Source organism: Zalophus californianus, chromosome 14 (assembly GCF_009762305.2).
Source record: "Zalophus californianus isolate mZalCal1 chromosome 14, mZalCal1.pri.v2, whole genome shotgun sequence".
Taxonomy (NCBI): Eukaryota; Metazoa; Chordata; class Mammalia; order Carnivora; family Otariidae; genus Zalophus; species Zalophus californianus.
The window spans coordinates 76,760,470-76,780,773 of NC_045608.1; the positions used below are offsets into that span (position 1 = coordinate 76,760,470).

The 20,304-nt window shown below is 43.1% G+C and overlaps 1 protein-coding gene and 1 non-coding gene across 14 annotated transcripts in view; both read left to right on the forward strand.

Annotated features, from left to right (window-relative positions):
- NEDD4L (NEDD4 like E3 ubiquitin protein ligase) overlaps positions 1-20,304 on the forward strand; it is a 327,989-nt gene that overhangs the window by 208,901 nt on the left and 98,784 nt on the right. The window lies entirely within an intron of this gene.
- On the forward strand, positions 18,988-19,060 carry TRNAE-CUC. Its single transcript has one exon. It is a non-coding gene; the product is annotated as a tRNA-Glu (tRNA).

The window sequence follows — 20,304 nt, forward strand, 5'->3', positions numbered from 1 at the left end:
GAGAATTTCCCGTATAACGTGGGTTGAGACAAAGGGAAATACCAGGCGTCATGCTTTGTCCTGAAGCTCCGTAGCTACAGCCAGTCTATCCTCCTTGCTCTGAACTGACCAACTGAGGCCTGGGTGGAGGTTCTGGGTTTGGAGGGGGCCGATGGAGTCCTCAGCAGGAAGTTCCATTAGTGAGAACACTCCTGGGGACATTCTTGCCATCTCACGGCCACAAAAGGGTCATGGGCAGGGTGTAGGGCATGAAGGGGTTCCAGGCCACCTCCCTTACCGAGTGGAGCCCTGTGATTCTAGTGATCTTTGCTCCCAGAAACCTCACTGCAGATTGCTTTTCCTTTTGAGCAGGTTTCTTGTTTGGCCTACTATGTTGCAATAGGCTCTCAGTGGCCAGGTGGCATCTGTTGGAATGCTGGTGCGTGTTGCCAAGCAAAACAGATGCAGGAAGATTTGCCTGAAGTGGGGGGAAGAAGGGAAGGCGGAGTAGGGAGGAAGTGGGAGGCAGGTCGTGCTGGGGATGGGAGTGGGATTAAACCATATTTATCTATAGAAGGGAGCGCATTGCTTTCTGCGTCTCAAAAAATCCTTTTGGGTTCATGCAAGTATTTCCAAGCCTGTTGAATGCCTCTTTTTTCATGGCCCACCCGACATTCAGAATGGTATTTAAATGGTTCAGTACAGCAGAAAGAATTACTGACCTGCTGCCTAGTGCAAGCCACTGGCTGTCGGGTTTTTAATTTTATTTCAATTTATGGCTATTTCTGCCTATTAATAGGTTGACCCTTAATGGAATACAATCTGCAAAGGATGGTGCAGACTGGATAAAAGGAATCTCACTGATTCTCATTATCCAGCTCATTAAAGGATCCCGGGACCGTGTGTGGATTTACTAATGTGGGAAGGTGTGGGGGGCTGGGAAGGACACTGTACCCCAGTGATGCTGATGTGCAGTCAGGGTGAGAACAACTAGTCTAAGAGCTTAATGCTAGTAAGAACCTAAATCTTGATTTTCTTCATAAACCTTGGTGTCAGTGCTGATCCAGTGCATTTATCTTCACATGGGCCTCCATCAGCAGGCCACAAAATAAGTTTCCATTCAAAGGAGGCTGTACAGTACCACCTGTGCATTACGAACAACAGAATGTTCCAGCTGAATATTTGCAAATGTATATGGAAAAAAGCTTGTATCCCAAAATAGCTTAGAATGAAAGGGATAATTTTCTCCTCAGTTTCTAACTGCAAGAAGTAAGTGAAAGTGGGATTCTAATTCAAGACTGGCAAGACCGGTCTGTCCTGTTCTGTCTTACTTGCAAATACCACTTTTCTCCAGGTAAACAAAGTAAATACAAATTGCGTGCATTTTTGTGCCATTTGCAAACTCCTCTTCTTGAAAGCATTGACCAGTTGTCCAGTGTTCATGAATTTCAGAAAAGGGGTCATAGGTAGTCTCTCTTTTATAGTATTTAACGCCGAGTATTAAAAATGCAAAGGACCATAAAGGTCGTGTGGGCCAGTGTCTTTTTTTTTTTTTTTTTTTTTTTTGCAGTTTTATACCTTTGACAATCAGCGAAGTGTGGTGTTTTGTCCAAGGACACACAGGAAGGTGGTAGCCAAGCTTGGGTATCGGGTGGCCTCATGCCCAAACCGCTGCTCTTCCTGCTTCCCCCAGCACGGGAGAGTAGTAATTAGAGCTGAATCTTGGCCATCGGGAGTCTTTTGCAAATGAACTGCCCAAAGACCGTTCGCCCTGTTCTAGGGCTCTCTTTCAAGCCTTCTTAAGGAAAACACTCGGAACATACATCAGTAAACATTTTTTTTTTTGACTCAATGTTATCCTCAGAGCTATAGATTATTATATAATCTCATCTTTGTGTAAATAAATATTTTTCAGTGATGCCATCAGGGTCTGATAAGATATAATCCACTTTTCTTCGTCATTAAAGTTCTCAGGACACCTGTGATCTGTGAGCGAAGCTTGCTATTTTTGTTCATTTCTCATTTCCCTTGCTAACCCGTTACCCCTTCTTGGGCCTGTCACTGCGGCTAGCCCACCTCCGTCTTCTGATTGGCTGCTTCTTGAAATCTGCTGAGGACGGAGAAGGTGTTTGGGTGTGCCTGGTAGGATTGTTTATAAAGTAAGAATAAATAGGTTTCGGGTAGGGGTTTGAGTCATTCTTTTTGAATTGAGGGCCTGTGATCTGTTCCTCCCCCACATCTTTTTGCCTGTTACACTCCTTGTCCTCTTGGAGCTCGTCCGGAATCAGATAGATTATTGTAAGATTTCAGTTTAAACATTCAGTGGGATAGTCTGTGCTGGCGTGTAGCATAGTTCCTGGCACATATTAGTACTTAATAAATCTTAGCTGTCTTTATTGTTCCTTCTGAAGGAGAAGCTGTAAACTCTTCACAGGTGTTAGGGATTGGATAGGTTCATTGCCCATCAACAGAACTTATATTGGCAAACATATTTTTAGTTTATTTTAGTTTTTTAGTGGCTATCTGGGTTTTGTCCTTCTCCTTTAGGGTTACTACATTTTCTACTATGCTGAATGTAAGAACCATGAAAAAAAATGAATAAAAAGCGTTCTTAAAAATTTTATGATTCATTAGATTAACAGGTGTCAGCAACTTTCATTTTCATGACTTAAGTTAAAAGGACTTTAAAGGCTTTGGTGGTTTATTCTCCTCTTTTTTTTTTTTAAAGGCCAAATCAAGATCACTTTTGTAATGGCTGCCTTTCCCCTGGGTACATTTTCCGAAAAAGTTCTTTCTGATTTTCACTAAACCCACACAGAGTTGTCATCATTTAAGTTACCCTTTAGATCTCTATAAATTTTTAAAAAACCAAATCATAAATCAAGATGTGCAGGTGATTGGGGATCACTAACATCATCAACAGTCATATAATTGTACCTATTGATTGTGTAGCGCTTTTGAGTGAGATTGAAAATGTAGGCACCTGGCACTTTCCCGGATAGGTCATCTTGGATTGTTTGTTAAGAATTATATTAAAATTAATCTTTTTTGTGCATCTTCCCCTCTTCACACTGAATGTGCCACTCTCATCTGAATTTGAGGAGTCTATTAATAAAGTGTGTGTAAAGAATTAGTTGCTAATTTTGGATGTGCTTGAAAGGAGTTTGTCAGCAAATTACAACTGCAAACATAGGACTGCAGTTTGTTAAGGATTGGACATCATCCTTGGTGTGGAAGATAAATTCCAAGCTTATGAAAAATACGAAGGTTTCATTACTTACTTTTTTTTTTTTCCTTCTGTTGGGACCTTCCTTATGTACTTTTAAGATGCTTGAAGTGTTCTATAAGATTATAGATAGCTTTTCTGTCCGGACTTACGTTAAGATGTTATGATATTAAGCCTGTTTGTTAACTCTTTCCTGATTAAATAGTAAATCTAAATAACATTTATTCCTCCACCTGAGTCAGTAGGTGATAGCTGTGAAATGGGCTATACAGTTCAGTGGTAACACTGGCAGAAAATTAATATTCTTTAAGTTAGCCTCCCCCGTTTAACAAAAAAGAATAAACTAAGTCTGGGGAGGTTGTGTGGTTCCTCTGCTATTGCTACATTTATAAACACTGAAGTCAGGAGAAGTGACCCTTCTGAATTCCTTTCACGTTCCAGGTACTGTTCTAGAGATGCAAATAATGAGTACGAGAGACGTGGTCACTGCTCCTAGGAGGCTTATGTTCTAGCTATTGTCATTATTACGAATAGGAAAAAGATACTAATAAGTGAAATAACTACATATTTTCCTAAGGATGCCAAGGGAAGTAAACAGGAAGCTGAGACAGAGAAAAATAATACGGAGGCCTACTTGAAGAAGGGTGCTCAGGACAAACCCCTCTTGAGCTTGGAGGCACCAAGCACACGGAGGTCCTGCTTTGGGAGGAGAGTTGAGTGTGTCTGAGGAGTAGAAGGGATCACAGTGCTGCGAGAGTATGCAAAGAGGGAAGGAGATAGTGGTCCACGATGAGTCAAAGGAACAGTCTGGAGCTCTGGGTCGTTCACGTCACAGACTCTGTCCTCGTGTCTGATTGTAAATGACACAGAGGCACCTTGGTGGATAAAAACTCTGGAGCCTGGGAAAATAAAGGAGCTATTCAGAAAAGTAGAAAGTCTTCAAATTTCTAGAAGGAAAGAAGAATCTGTGTCTGTCACCTTTGAGATTTACAGAGGGTCCCTTCCTCCCGTTGTTCCTCTCACACATGATCAGAAGCCACTTTGTTTTCTTGTCAAAAGTCTGTGCCATATATTTTGCCTCTACTGAGATACCATAAAGACAATGTGGTCAGGAACGTGTGTGAGGCCAGAAAGATTTCTTTCCATGTCTTTAGACTCCACCTTCACTTTGGAAACATTTGGGAGAGAAGTTTAAGCTCTTTGTTGGGTTGCTGTTCATTTTCTGTGCAGACGCTGCATGCTTGCCGACAGTCGGGTGTTAGCAGATGGGGCTTCGTGACCATGTAAAGAGTTGAGCAGACGTACTTGGGGCGCATTCAGTGAGCTCTTGGACAACTTGCAAGGTGCTTTAGTTCAGACCAGAAATGGTAGGCTGTGTGACCTTCCGTGCAGATCGCATAGGTCCTGCCCTAAGACCACAGTTAGCGTTTATATCCGTCCGCCCTTCTTAGAGTGACCACGGAGGACGGTGTGGTGGCAGGAGATGCTTCATCTCTCCCTGAGCCGGGGGGGGGGGGGGGGGGGCGTGTTCCCCCTCCCGGGTGAATGCAGTGGCAGTGCGGCTGGGCTGGTGCTCTGCGTAGCCTTTGCAGGACTGGAAGCTTCCACTCGCTGTCTTTGGGGAATGTGTGCTTTTAGGATCCGGCTGCCATGCAAAGCAGTCAAGTTGGCCACCTAGAAGTTCCAGCTTTCCAGCCATCCCCGCCAAAATGCCAGACCGATGGAGTGAGGCCTTGGATGTTCCAGCCCCGGAGAGACCACAGGCTGCCCCCGGTCAGTCCACAGACTCGTGAGAAGTAATGAATGTCTGTTGTGATCTTTAAGCCCCTGAGTTTTGGAGTGGATTGTTAGCCACAGGTAACCCAAAAGGACAGTGTCCTTCATATCCAGTCCTGGGGAATGGAAGCTTGATGTGTTCAGCAGAGCCACCTCCCATAGGTAAGCTCGGGGGAGTGTGGGATGGCCGAGTGCTTGGACAGCTGTTTGCCCGGAACCTGGAGCAGGGTAGCGGCGCCTGAGATGGGCAGACCAAAGAGTTCAGGGATACACTTGGTGTGGACAGCTGATAAACAACTGCAGGGGCCCAGCAGAGTGGGAAGGGTGGGTGTTTTGCTCTCAGGAATGGAATTATTCAACTTGAAGGGAAAAGACAGTTTAAAGAAATGCATCGTTCCCTTGGAAGTTGCAGAAGGAGAAGTGTTCTTAGCCTAGGCCTGCACCAAGATCCAGTTCTTTGTTAAAATCTGGTTTAATAGGTGGGTAGTGAAGGACTTCTTCCAGATAATAAAGAATGGCTTCATGTGGAATGGTTGTCTTCATTTTCTTCCTTCTCAAATGCTGGTGGACTTCAGTGGAGTCAACTTTTGTTTACCGTGTCCCCTAGGCCTTTGTGGCTGTAGCAGTTAGTAAAATGCTTTGTCTGTAGTAGGTGCTCAGTAAGTGAGGTCAGTTTGGTTTCTGTAATAATTGGATCCCTGTTACATGTGATTTAAGTAAACTTGCTCAGAAGCAAAATCTATTGTGTTTAAAAATCACAACAAACAGTATCAGTTGCAGACCATATACCTCCATACTTGAACACATGTTCTCCATGTTATGTGATTAACACCCCCCACCACACAACACACACACACACACACACACACACACACACACACACACACAATTTCAGAGCAAAAGAATTTTTTTTGACAAGCAAAGGATTTCCTATTTCTTGAGTAATCTGAAAAGATACACAGCTCACGTCCTCCATCCTGAGCGTGAATAGGTCTTTAAAGACCTCGGCCAGTTTGATGCTCGGTCTTCATTCCCAGGGAGTCAGGGTCTGGCAGCTGTGCCACGCCCCCACGCCGACATGGCCTAAGTCACCCGCACGGGGTGAGGGCTGCTGGTGGCCAGCCCGGCCCTGCAGTCTCAACAACCATGGGGGCACACCCCTCACCTGTTAACTGGCCCAGACCTGTGGGTCACCGGTCTCGGATCTGGAGAAGGATGAGACGGATGAGGGCAGGAAGACTTTGAGCCTCTGGGGCTCGCAGCCCTGGCTGTTCATTAGACTCACCAGTGGGTAGCTGATAGTAGCAATGACCAAGTCCCAGCTCGTCTGGCCTCTTTCTGGCACTTTATGGAGCAGTGCCAGCAGCAAACAACTTGTCATTTCAAGTCTTTGGTCTCTTTTCACACTTCTGCTAATGTTTTGTTAAAGAGCCTTTGTCAAGTCAAGAGGAAGAAAAATTAATACTGGCTTTATGTGTAGGTTTTGTTTGCGGTTTAAAAAAATAGCCTGCTGGAGTATATTAAATAAAGCACTAGATTAAGGTCCTTTTTCTACCACTGCTGTGACCCCCAGTCGTTACAGTTTTCAGAGTTCATTTTCCTATGTGTGAAATGACCACACTTGCACAAGAGTCTCTGTGAGGAATAAGTGTCATATACGTGTTCTTGTACTTTACAGATGTGGCTGATTATATTATCGATAATAAAAAGCTTAGATATGTCGAGGTGGTTGTTGTTTTTCTGGAAAAGCTAGAAAATGTCGAGGGTTTTTTGTTTTGTTTTGTTTTTTGCCCCTAAGATGACTTGAGAAGGATTTTAGGCTGAAGCAATTAAGGCAGGCCACATGCTGTAAGGAACAAAGTCAGTCTGAACTGTGCATACATTGCTGGCCCTGGGTATATCCTTTGTTGGAATGTGTTGGGTGTCTATGGTTACGAACTTTGATACAGTCGTGCTAAGGCATTTTGATCCAGTAGACCATGTCCTGCTGTTGATCAAACATTTCTGTGCAGAGGGACTCTGTTTTTTCCCTGGAGAGTATTTATTTCTCAGTGCCAGGCTCCAGGCTGGCTGTGCTGCTCGAGGCTTCGCTTGCCAGACATGCAGCTGGGTCAGAAGGGGGAATTTATGGCAGGTCTCAGTCAGAACACTTGTTGAGAAGAAAGGGTACTTGGCTTTTGAAGGGGGAAATATGTTAGACTTGGCTTCTCTGGGCCCACTCTGCCCTTGGGGGCTTTGATCTGAACACTCCTATCATGTGGGTCCCTCCCTGTGGAAAGGAAAGAAAAATATGCTTTGAAAATATAAGCAACAGATAAAATAGATTATTCTAGAATAATCCCCGAGGTAGCAGAGAAAGGCAAGCTCTAGCTTGCTGGGGGTGGAGGTGGGAAGGGGCGCATGGGTGGAGTGGTATCCTCCCAGATGGGACTATGTCAGGTTGGTTTGAGGAAGCCTGGAGCAGTGAAAAGAAAGGTTGTTGACCAGGCAACTTGTTAATGTGATAGATCTTGACTTGTAATTGTGACTGTTAGTTCTTTTCCAGTAGTTAGTTGCTAGATGTTAATTGCTGCCTACGTCATTGGTCACATTTGCATTTCTGGCCTGCTCTTGAGTGGGTGTAAATGGGGTGATGAAGACCTGTGGTTTTCAGATTTTTCTCCCATGGCTGCTTCTGAGGTTTTGTAAAAATTCACCTGAATTTCATTTTTATTATTTCTAACCTTTACCAGCGATGAAGATAGATATTACACATTTAAACATATAAAATGTGTAATAAAATATCCTATAAGTATGTTCTATATTTTGAGATTCTATATATGCTGCTTGAAATCCATTGGTGTATTCTGCTAGCTTATTTTCAACTCCTTCTGGATCGCTGTAATTACTATTTTAACTGGTTTGATTAGCTTGGGCAGGTTATGGTCCAAAACTTCAATTTTTATAAGCACCCTAGGTGGTCCATGGTCCGCTTTGAGAAACCTTGGTCTAAGAAATGTTGAACGATGCCTCATAAAAACTGATAGCCTCAGAAATATTTTCTCCCTAGATTTTATTTCAGCTGCAGTGTCATTACTAGAAAAATACCAAAGAAGCCTTTTTTTTTTTTTTAATGACAAAAGAAAAGTGTTGAAGTGTATCTATAATCCCATCTAGTTCTTTGATAGCATCGAACCTCAGGTAGGCCTAAAAAGTTAAGAGAGCCTTTCTCTTCATTGGAAATCTGTATGTTTCACAACTAACAGCTTATAACGCAGCCAGTTCTGGAGTTCGGGGGTCTGACTTCTACAGGTAGCCAAAGCCATTTGAAGATCAGAAACTTTGGAGGCACCTTCACTGTTCTTCCACATCCGCTGGTGGCCAGGCCCTGCCCATTCTGCCCCTTGCAGTGGGCTCTCCCTTCTTGACCCCCACCCCAACCCACTGTGTGGCCAACTTCCTGTCTAGGGCAGTAGTTCTCTAACTGGTGAGAGGCCTCACCACCTCCAGACGGATTCCTCTAATCCATCTTGCGTGTAGCCCAGGAGTGCGATCTTCTCAACTACAGATCTGTGCTCCCGTTACCACCGCCATAAATCGGCTTGCGTTGCTCGCCTCATGGGTGGCGCCTCCAGCCGGTCCCCGCAGACGCTCTCCGATAGGGCGTCCTTCTCTCCACCCGTGCTCCCCGCGGCTGCCCTGCTCCAGGTGCCCTCCCCCCCTTCCACCCCGTCCCTCACTCACGAGACTCTTGTTCCCTTGGGGCGCCTCGCTCCCAGCTCCGTCCCCCCACGTATGTTTGCAGATCTGCCTTCTTCTCTCAAGCTAGGTCGGAAAATTTTCATATACGAACTTGGAGGTTTTCAGAATAAAACACTGTTCACACAGTGATTATATATTTGGCTTCTTTTACTTAGATATACTTAGATGTTTATTAGTTATCAGTTCAGGGGAGGGAGGCCAAGGTGATATGGCCCCCGCCCTCAGAGGGCTTCCTGCCGAGGGGGAGAGGCAGGTAGAGAAAAGCTAACATGCAGGACAGCGTGTACTCCTAACTGGAGTGAACATTCAAACCCAGAGGAAGACAGGACGAAAAGCTGTGGATTCTCATGACTGAGGGAAGCCGAAAGGCTGCAAAGAAAGACGGGTGCAAGTGGGTCTTGAACGCGTGGGATTTAGACCCATGGATAGAGCATTCTAGCAAGAGGCTTGGGGATGAGGAAATCTCAGCCGAGTGGGCCAGTGTTGGCAATGAGGTGCTGGTGAAGAGGAGGTAGGACTTCAGAAGGAGGTGGAAGCAGGGATGTGTAGAGATGCTGTTGGCTAGGATGTCGGCATCTTTCGTTGGTGCGAGGGACGAGCATCTGGGCCATTTGAGGGCTGGGGTTTTGCATCGTTGTCCAGGATACGTGACACGGTCGACTCTACTTGATTTGACAAGAATTTGTTTTCTTTTCTAAAGCAGGAGTCAGCAAACTTTTTCTGTAAGGGGCCAGAGAGTGAGTATCGTCAGGCCTCTGTTTAGAGTCTGTTGAGAACAGACTGTGTTATGCACTGTTCATTGTGAAATACCCAGATTTTGAGTGGAGGGAGAGCCCCTGTGAATTTCTTGCTCTCTGCTCTAAGCTGGGCTGAGTGTTCTCTGCGCCCTCCATCCGAACAGGATTCCCATCCCAATGTAGAATCTGCGGCGTACCAGGAGACGCTGTGGGTATCATTTTTGTAAGTTAGGAAAGGCCTCTGAAGGGCCTTTTGTGGTGTGCCTCTGTGTTGGCCGTTTGGTTGTCTGCGTGTTCTCACGTGTAAGCAGAGAGAGAGCTGGGGGAGTGGACCTGGTCACGGGTGTTGGCTTGGCAGGGCCGTGAGCAGGGTGCCGTGTAGAGAAAAGTGAAGGTATGAGCTGGGCGCCAGGCTTCCTCGTTTGATTTGAATAAACGAAAGCTGGTGGGCACTCCAGAGGCTGGGTGGGGGGACTTAGGCATAAATTCAGGTCTGTGGGGGCTGGTAAGTTGTATAGTTGTACCACTTGGACAGGCTGACTCGTGGGGCCTTTCCAGAAAGCTGCTGGTGTGTTTTCAGTAGGAAATGATGATGGCCGAGGGAGCAGAGGGAATTGAAAAATGAGGGCAGAATCTGAGAAATCGTCCTTTTCAGTGAAGTACTTTTTCCCCCCTGCATCCAAACGCAATGAACGTATGTTCATCATAGAAAAACTCAACAGTGGGAAAACCAGTATGGATGGTTCATGCTCCTATCACCCAGAGATAATCAGTATTTCTTCTCTGCTACCTATTTGAGATGCATTGAAAAGGTGGAATTTAGCGAAAGATTAATCACAAAATGCCTTACTTCATCATTAACTGCTTTCCACTTCTGTCACGGTTCCTAAACTCTGCTGTAATTTCAATTTTGTCTTTATCTGTCTGTCTGTCTATCTATCTATCTATCTAAATCTGGAAGGAATAGCCCTGAGGAAATGGCAAGAGGAGTACATCCGTTAGCGTCCCTATGCGGAACGTTAAAATCCATGGAGGTGGCTTTTGTTTCTGTTCTGTGACTCTCCGCCTGCTTTCCCTCATGGTTTTCCCTTCCCTTTGCCCTCATGGCTCCCTTCTTCATCAGATTTCTCTCAGTCATCAGGCAGTGGTCATTCTCCTCCTTGGCCCTCCAGGCCCGCAGACAGTGCTCAGATAAGTGGCGTTTCCTGAACGGTCCACAAGAATTTCCCCTCGTCTTTGGAAAATTATGTTGGAGGAAAAAAAAATGCTCGTCTCCCCTTGGTACTTTACAGGGACCTGTTGGAGCAATTTTAAAATTAAGTTAAGAAACCTAATTTTTAGGTAAAAGGTAAAGTGGGCCGAAGTCTTTCACAATTCCAACAAAATGTCTAAGTGAGTGGGTACTTAGTTTCTGCTTATTTTTCCATCTGTTCACTGCATCTCGGGCAACAAGGAATGTTTTCTAGGCTGGTTTATTTTTTATTTATTTTTATTTTTAAAAGATTTTATTTATTTATTTGACAGAGCAAGACAGAGCAGGAACACAAGCAGGGGGAGTGGGAGAGGGAGAAGCAGGCTTCCCACTGAGCAGGGAGCCCGATGTGGGACTCGATCCCAGGACCCTGGGATCATGACCTGAGCCGAAGGCAGACGCTTAACGACTGAGTCACCCAGGCGCCCTCTAGGCTAGTTTAAACGCTGTCCTTTAGCTGGTAAATCCAGTTCTGCCACCCCAGAGCAGGGGCAGCAGCTCTTTCTAAAAATGATTGACCGTTTCTCATGATCTTAAGTGAACCATTTTTTTCCATCCATTTGATTTTGAAGGCCACTAAAATTTATACTCCTCGAAATTTAAATGGAGGTCATTAATTGTGAAGAAGAAAAAAAGATTTTTCAGCCTATTACTTGCAATGACTAAAATAAATAAAAGGTAAGCCAGTACCTTTTGGATAAGATCAATAGATTTAAATAAAAAATTTACACCCACTGAATGGTTGAATGAATGAACAAATGAATTTTGGTTTGTGGCGTATGTCAGCGAGCTGACCTGACTGGGCTTGAGGCATTTAGCTCTCTTGCAGGTTTGGATGCCTGGGTGAGTGTGAATGTCCCCGGTGGGGAGGGCAAAGTGGCTCAGACTGGTATAACATTCTGCAGTTAGGCCTGTTACTTGACGTGAACTCATGTGATGGCCTTCCCTTTCCTGATTACATAAGCAAGAGAAACCCAACGGAATACAGAGGGTTAGAATTCAACATAGGGAATTCCCATCTAGGTTAGCTGTGTTGTGCTTCAGAAACAAACAAAATCCCAGTGGATTAGACCACAGAGATTTATTTCCTTGTTCATGATACACGTCCAGCATTTGTTAGCTGGGGAACAGTGCTCTTCATGGGTCACTGAGAGGCCCCCGATGATGACCTCTAACTCTAACGTGTGCCATCATCACTGCCGTAGGGGAGAGAAACGGGACATGTGGTGCGTTGCTCTTGAAGGCTTCTGCCTAACTCCAGACTGTGGAAAGGAGTGCCTATCATTGCCCAGAAGGAAGAGAAATAAGATATTTGAGAACAGCCTTTATGACCACAGTACACCCCATTCATCCACCTTAATGATCATGAGGCTCTGGGGCAATAAAAGAATCCTTCCTCTTAGAGGTCCTGGCAGGGAGTCTCCCGTCCAGCTGCTGGTGCTGCACACCATGCACTTGATTCATGGGGTATCCCTCTTGAGAACGTAGCTCACCTAGCCACTTCATCATTATTAATTGTTGTGGGTTGAAGATAGGTTGAAGTCCTAACCCCAAGAGCGTAAAACTGTGACCTAATTTGGAAATAGGGCCTTAGCAGACATAGTCCAGTGAAGAGGAGACCATCTGGGGGGCCCTGATTCAATATGTCTGGTGTCTTTATTTAAAAAAAAAAAAAAAGGGAAATTGGGACACACACATAGGGAGAACACCATGTGATGATGAAGGGCATAGGTCAGGGTGATGAAACAGGAGCCGAGGATTGCCAGAGACTGCCAGTGAACCTCTAGCAGCCAGGGGACAGGCATGGAACCCGCTCTCCTTCACAGCCCTCAGCCAGAACCAGCCCTGTCGACACCTTGATCTCAGACTTCTGGCCTCTAGAACTGAGACCCTAAGTCTCTGTTGTTGAAGCTGCCCAGTTGGTGATACTTCAACCTTAGCAAACTCATCCACTCATCAGCGTACTTTGTATCATTTTTCCTGGTCCTAGCAAGCACTGCTACAGGCGAAATCAAAACAAGAGCCACCTTGGAGAAGTCTTGAGTCCTCACCACATGCTGTTCACAGAGAAATTCTGTTTGAGTAATCTCGGTGATTTCCCCCCACTCCCTGAAAGTAGCTTTTAGCAAATGTTTCTCATGTCACAGACCTGGAAATGAAGAGTAAAATCTGTTAGTGGAAGCTCAGCATTAGCAAGAAGGGGAATTTAGGGGACAGTACTAGCAACATGAACAGTCTGTCTTTATTATACTGTTGCAGGTGGTTATCAAGAGAGAAAATATTTTTGCGGGATAAAAAGCCTTGGGGGCAGGAGTTGGTTGTATCCGTGATGGAGGAAGGGAGAATTGTGTATATAGGTATAAGTGCTGGCGGCTGCCATCCGTGTTGCTTCCGTTGCTGTGGCAATATCTGGTCTTTGGGGCAGGCGGATTTTGCATCATCCGTGACTCTCCGTAAAGATGCTTTGCCAAATAATTTTACTGCTTTGGAAAACTTTTATGTAATTGATGCTTACAAATTAAACTGCTTTGCTAAACTGTATGTCTGGATATTTTAATTGTAAACCTACCTTTTTTTTTTTTACTATCGCCATAGAGAAGGATGCTGTGGACACTGTCAGGCATTCCACGGTTGACCCTGCTGGTTATGTGTAACCGCGTTGCTGTGTGACCGGGTACCAGGCTGTGAACTTCCAGGTGCTGGTCACCTCCTGTGCTCTCCCCTGTGTGTGTTGTCATGGGGGCATTCTTGTGCTTGCTTTCCTCTCTCTACATACATCATAGATGCACACACTCTGTGGATACAGGCTAATATCTTTTAGGGTCAGGATCTCCATAATATAAAAAATTCTGAGTAGATGCTTTAAGCAAAGGATTTGTTAACTGATCAGTGCTAGAGAAGGAGGTGCTCAGGGGTTACCAAGCTATCCTTTTTCCCCAAATGAAGTTCTCCCCTTCCAGTTACTTGTGAACCCCAGATTTTGTGTCTCCTTACCTGATGCTTCTGGTGCTGAGGCCTACTGACTGGTGGTAAAATGGTTTATGTTTCCAGGAACTGGACCATTCTGACGGTCTCTGAGAAGCCAACTCAGTGTGAAATTCTGTACTCAGGTGTGTTCTGAAGCACACAGAATTCACATGCACCCATGTTCTTGATGCCCTTTTATCCACTGATTGGATGTGCTGTGGAATTTAACATTTCAGAGTGGTAGAATTCTTACTCTAGTCCACACATGTTCTGATGGTGCCTGGCTTTTTTGTAAAGATTTGTATGTATTTCTTATTTTGCAGTTTTTTTTTTTAAGACAAGTTATATCTGATTATGTTGGCAGAACTATCATAAGTGCTTTTTAAAGTTAGTAAATGCTGTTCTTTAGGCTAATTCTTCCACTGTTTTAGAGTAAGTAAGTTAAAGTTAGTAAATTTTGTGGATACATGAGCTATCCTGAAATTATATGCCCAACCTGTTGGTGAAATACTTTATTTATTCTAATTAACTAAATACGTTAGACTTTCTTTATAGCCACGAAAGAGGAATATATAGCAAGAGTACTTTTTGAAAATTTTCTTATCCGGGGTGAAATGGATGCTAGAGATTGGTTGATCTTGTGCTAAAGGACTGGTAATAACAGCAGTTGGACTCATTGGAAGAGGGCATCATAGGCAAACATAATTATCCTGCTTTTCACACTTAATTGCAAAGCATTTCTGGGTTGCCATGTTGCAGAAACGGACTTAAAGATTCAGTTTGAGGTTTTACATGGCCTACATGATGGCTGAAAGAAGCAAGTGGCCGTTTCTTTGTAATTTGAGATCATCTTTTATAGTTTCTCTTGATGGTGAAAATGAAGATGGATCTATCTGTACGTGGGTCTGTGGCTAGGTGGTTTTCAACACAAAAACTTGGCGAGCGCTCTGATGGGCTCTTTCTCATTCCTAACTCAGCACTGAGTTAGGGAATTGGAACAGAGTCACTTAGGGCAGGGAAAGCGGAAGAGAAAAATTTAATTCAGGGATGCTAAAATCTCTTTGAGAAACAATAGATTGTTCTTACACTGTTGCAGCATTTCCTTGGGATATTATGGCGCTGTTTGGAATTCTATTTCCAGAGTCTGCTGTCGGGCACCAGGTCATTCCCTTTGTTGGGGGGAGCTTGTACTTTTGCCTCCTTGTGTTCTTTTCCACAGGTTCTGCCTCACATACCTCTAGAGGATTATTAGGTACCAAGGGTTGTGGAATCTTCTCTCCTTTAACTAGATACTGCTTGGCTTTATGGTTGCCGCGGGTTTCTATTTTTTCCTTTGTTTGTTCCCATTATATAACCAACCAGTAGAGCTGTCTCCCTAGCTAGCATTATTACGGAGTTGAAGGAATGGACCCTGTGCCCGAGAAGTGGACGTGCTATTTGGAAAGCGAAGACTAGCATCCCAAACAGTAGATAATAGGGATTCACTTGTGGAATTCTACCGAAATGAAGGCTGGCTGTGTGTATATATCTGTGTTGAAAGACAGTATGTTAAGACCTGTCCTGTAAGTGTTTTGCCTTGCTGATGAGAGTAAATACTGCCGTTAAATCTAATCTCAACCCTCTTGTTTACTTAAATGAGGAAAAAATACAAAAACCCAGTTCATAGTACAATAAATTACCAAAGCTTTATACACAGTTATCCTGATAGACCTAGTGTTGTTTTCCAGTAAGCCTGTGAACATTTTCCTTACAATCTGATCGTAATAGCAGTTCTTTGTAATTTTTGGTCATGTGCAGAAGCATCTTCAGGATGTGATACCCTTTGTGGTGAGCCTCTCGATGTGTTAAATCCCCACCTGTAATATTCTTATTAATTTTTGGTCTTAAGACGTTTAAGAGAAGTCATAAGAGGGTGGTTTTAGGGGGCTCCTTGAAGTAATTTTTAGTGAGCTGAATTTTTTACCAACTTCAATTCTTACTCTCTCACTGTCCTAGATAACTGAGCTTTAAGGTACATAAAATTTCTTTAGATTTATCTTAGTTTTATAATGATTCTTAATAGTGCTGTTTGTTCTTTCCATCTGATTCTGTGCCCCTCTAAATCTCTTTAATCCAGCTGTGCAGGGGCGCCTGGGTAGCTCAGTCAGTTCAGCATCTGACTTTGGCTAAGGTCATGATCTTGGGGTCGTGAGATTGAGCCCAGTGTCGGCCTCAGCTCGGAGTCTGCTTGTCCCTCTGCTCCCCCACACCTGCTTGTTCTCTCTCTCCCTCGCTCAAATAAATAAAAATCTTCTTTAAAAAATCCATCTGTGCGATCACATTACTGTGTTAAGATCTGGTGCAGTCATTTTGGTGAATTCCAATTAACTTTCTTCTGGTTGGAGCCATAGACCTATTTCTCTTTTCATTATTCTGACTCACATCATGAAGGAAGTAAATCTGTAAATGGAAAGAATGTTGGTGATGATGCCCAGGAACTTTATGGGTTATATGCTGGTTCTTTTCTTGTCTTTTGTCTCATTTTCACTCATTTGCTCAGCATTACCTTACTTGCTACCTAGTACTGTGTATTGAAGGTAACACAGTAAATACTTGTAGCCTGAATGAATTAATTAAACATGCCTGGGGCCCTTAACAGGAAAATGCAGCTCTTATTATTTGTCAGTTTCTGGAAAAATGGGCTTTTATGTCAAGTTTTTCTGCGAATGCCTAAACTTTGCCATGTTATAGGAGTTACTGTAAGTTGTGACTTTCGTTTTGATATCAGGAGGGTCGGGGTGGGGGAACCTCCTTAAGTAAATGATGTTCACCATTCTAAATTGTCTGTTAGAATTGTTGGAAAATGCACAAAAATCCACCAGGCAAATTGACATCGTTTACCTTCTAGATCTTTCTAACATTCGGTTACTTCCCATGCTTTCAGTCTTCTCCTGAGGCCAGGTTCTGGTCCTGCTCAATTAAGATAGAAATCAGAGAGGGGGGGTTGCCTGGGTGGCTTAGTCCATTAAGTGTCCAACTCCTGATTTCAGCTCAGGTCATGATCTCACACTTGTGAGTTCAAACCCGCATCATGCTGTGCCCTGGGTGTGGAGTTTGCTTGGGATTCTCTTTCTCCCTCTCTGCCCCTCTTCTCCCCCCGCCCCCATGTGCTCTTCTCTCTCTAAACAATAAAAAAAAAAAAAAAAAAAGTCAAAGGGGAGCTTGGGTGGCTCAATCGGTTAAGCATCTGACTCTTGAGCTCAGTTCAGGTTTTGATCTCAGGGTTGTGAGTTCAAGCGCCACATTGGGCTCCACACTGGGCGTGGAACCAACTTAAAAAGAAAAAGACTTGAACAAAAATAGAAATCAATAACAGAGATTACCTATAAAATCTATACGATAAATAGTCATCTCTCATTCAGTCATACTGGATGTTTCTAACTCCTGTCTAGGAGAAATTTCTAGATTGGTCCAGTTCATAAAACTGACTTTCCCACTGTAGAACACAGATGTTAAAACCTGTCCTCTTTTTTTCAAATGATTCTTTCCAAGAATCAAACACTTTGTCCTCAGGCCATTTTACGAAAGCAGAATATGAAAATTAATGTAAATATTAGGTGAGCTGTATTTCTGGGGGGGTTCCCTTATTTTTTTCAACACTTTACCTTATAAATCTCGAGCTGTTATCTTGATGACACATTAAATAGAACATTTATTTAAGGATAGTCTCCTCACTTCTGAAAACAAACTTAACTTCTCCGTTGCAGTACACAATTTCCATACCTTAAAGTTCTTAAGTATATATGCACATTTCAGAAATGCTGGAGTGTTTTGCATAGGTACACTTTATCTATGCAGGGTCAGTGTATTTAAGTCCTGGGTGGTAAAGAATACACATTTTGGTCATGGGAACCTTTACATAGTCAATCCTAAAAGGTTTTTTTTTTTTTTTTTGTCTAATTTAAGTATGTAAAATGAACTCTAGAAACGTTTTCTGAATATGTCCCTACAGAGTTCTGTAGAATGTAGGAGAAACCACTCTCGTCCTCAGACTTTGGGTGAACTGTGAACACTCCAGTAAAGGTGGCATTTTCCAGACATTGGTTGGACATCTGTGAAGCTGTGCTGTCCATCTCTGAAAAAAGAATTTTCTATAAAGTAGTTCTTAAATATTTTATATAAATCTTTTCAATTTTTTTCCACTTGTTTGCATTCAGTTTAGTCAGAAGCTTGTGTCAGTGGATGGTGTCTTAGGCATTCTACGAAAATAATAAATTATCCTTACATAGTTTATATTCTTTATCCTGTTGATACCATGTAGGCCTCTAGCAGCAGCAAACAAAGTGCTCCAGTAGCTGGAAGAGTGAAACCCAGCAACCCGTGGTCTCATGAAGTTAACAGTAATCCCAATGGCTCTGGATGTGAGTTGATGGCTGATCCACAGCACATAGTTGTGCTAATTGAGACGGGTCCCTTTGAATACACCTTCAAATATTAAATACCGCTATGCTAGACGTTGGGGCTGCAGTGATGAAGACATGAGCTCTTCCTCATGTATATTACCTGCATTTGGGGATTTTCATAGATCGGACCAGTGGAGACTTTGCCAGAAGGCCAAGGATATATGGGAACCCTTCATTGTTGTTTGACGATAATTATATAACCTTTTTACTGGTGCAGAATAAGCATCTGCAACCTAACATTGACACAAAAGGAATTTGTGCTGATATTTAATTGGAGAGCTCGGAGAGCTATTTTAAAACACTTTTTTTTTTTTTTTTTACTGAACCCTTATAGTTTGACATTGCTCAGGTTTAACTTTGTCCTCATTTAACTTTATCCTGTACAAATGCTAAGGAGCTTAATAAAGGTCTATATGATCAAAAAAGCAGCTCTTAACCCAGCATGAAATTCCATTCTCATTTATTTCTGTTTGCCCACTGCCAAAGAATTCAGACAACTGCATGCTTGACTTACAAATAGAGGGCAAAGCGTTGGTCAGTAATTGTGAATTTATTTTACATAAACTTCTTTCAGCTCCATCTTTTAAACACAAGAGGAAAGAAAGTAAAATGTACTATTATTCTTCTAGTTCGTGCTTCCTGCCGGTGGGGTCCATAGAGTGGAATTGCTCTAGGCATCCCAGAGGATGCCATCAAACCCGTAGGTGACATTTGTCCCCGTGATCATGAGTTCACATCCGTACGACAGGACATTGCTGAGCAAAGTAATTAGGTTCTGACTTTATGTAGCAGAATCTAAACTCCAATTCACAACACTTTTCATGTTCCCAGGCTATCCGTAAATTTCTGATTATATTTTTGAGGGGTGCCTGGCTGGCTCAGTGGGTGGAGCGTGGGACTCTCGATCTCAGGGTTGTGAGTTCGAACCCCACATTGGGCGTGGAGCCTACTTTAAAAAAATTGTAAATATCAGGGCACCTGGGTGGCTCAGTCGTCAAGCGGCTGCCTTCAGCTCAGGTCATGATCCCGGGGTCCTGGGATCGAGCCCCACATCGGGCTCCCTGCTCGGCGGGAAGCCTGCTTCTCCCTCTCCCACTCCCTCTGCTTGTGTTTCCTCTCTCGCTGTGTCTGTCTCTGTCAAATAAATGAATAAAAACTCTTTTAAAAAAATTGTAAATATTTTTGAAACTGAGGTCTAAAAGAGTTTTGTAGTATGTATTTCCACTTGCTTCCTTATGCATCATACAGTTTGTCAACTAGAAAACTTCAAACCAGATACACAATTGAGTCAGTGTGCTGGGGTTTTAATTTTGATGAATATCCTTTCATAAGTCATGTGTGCACGCACGTCTTTGTTTTGCTGGGAAGAACAATGAGTAAGCCATGGGCCGGGCTCTTTTGCTCTAACACAGATGGTGGGAAGAATTCTCATAGAACTATTTAAAAAAAGAAAAACAAAACAGAAAAAGGCAATAATGATAATCCTGTGCCCTGTTCATCCTCTAAGATTCATTTACAGCTGAGCATGATCTTGAATATTACAAGGAAATAAGCTTTTAAAATCAAATTACAGTAGAACTTTGCCAATTCATGCCTGACTAATTTGCCCACCCAGTAGGTAGTTCTTACTGAAATCTTGCTGTTCTCCTACTGACTTTAAGAAGAATGGAATAATAGGCTCTGGGGAAGGCTCATGTTCCTTTTTCTTTCAAGGTTCATTGTGAAAAATAAAATGCTATACCTTAAAGTATCATAAATAAAAGAGAACACAAATCTGTCTGGCAAACCATGAAGGGAAAGAAAGCATCTGCTGAAAGGCTGGGTTCTGTCTTCTTTCTTATTTTTGACTGTAGGATGTTTCTAAGAAAACTGACCATAAATTTTCATATTGTAAAATAAAATTATATAAAAGCAGTAAACAGTTGAGATAAATGTCAGACAGCCTGTGTAAGGCTGTGAGGTGGGCTTTTAACATGATTTAGTAATAGTTTTATGGCAGAATTTTGTTCTGTCATAAAAGAAAGTGACTTAACTGTTTTCTGTAGTTTGTGTCATCTACTGAGACCTTCGGTTTGCTATTTACAAAGTGAAAAAATTTAATTCGGTATTGACTTTATTTCTAAAACTCTGGTAGAGGCTGACCAAATATGTACCAGTAGCACCATTGTAGGGTTTTTAAATTTT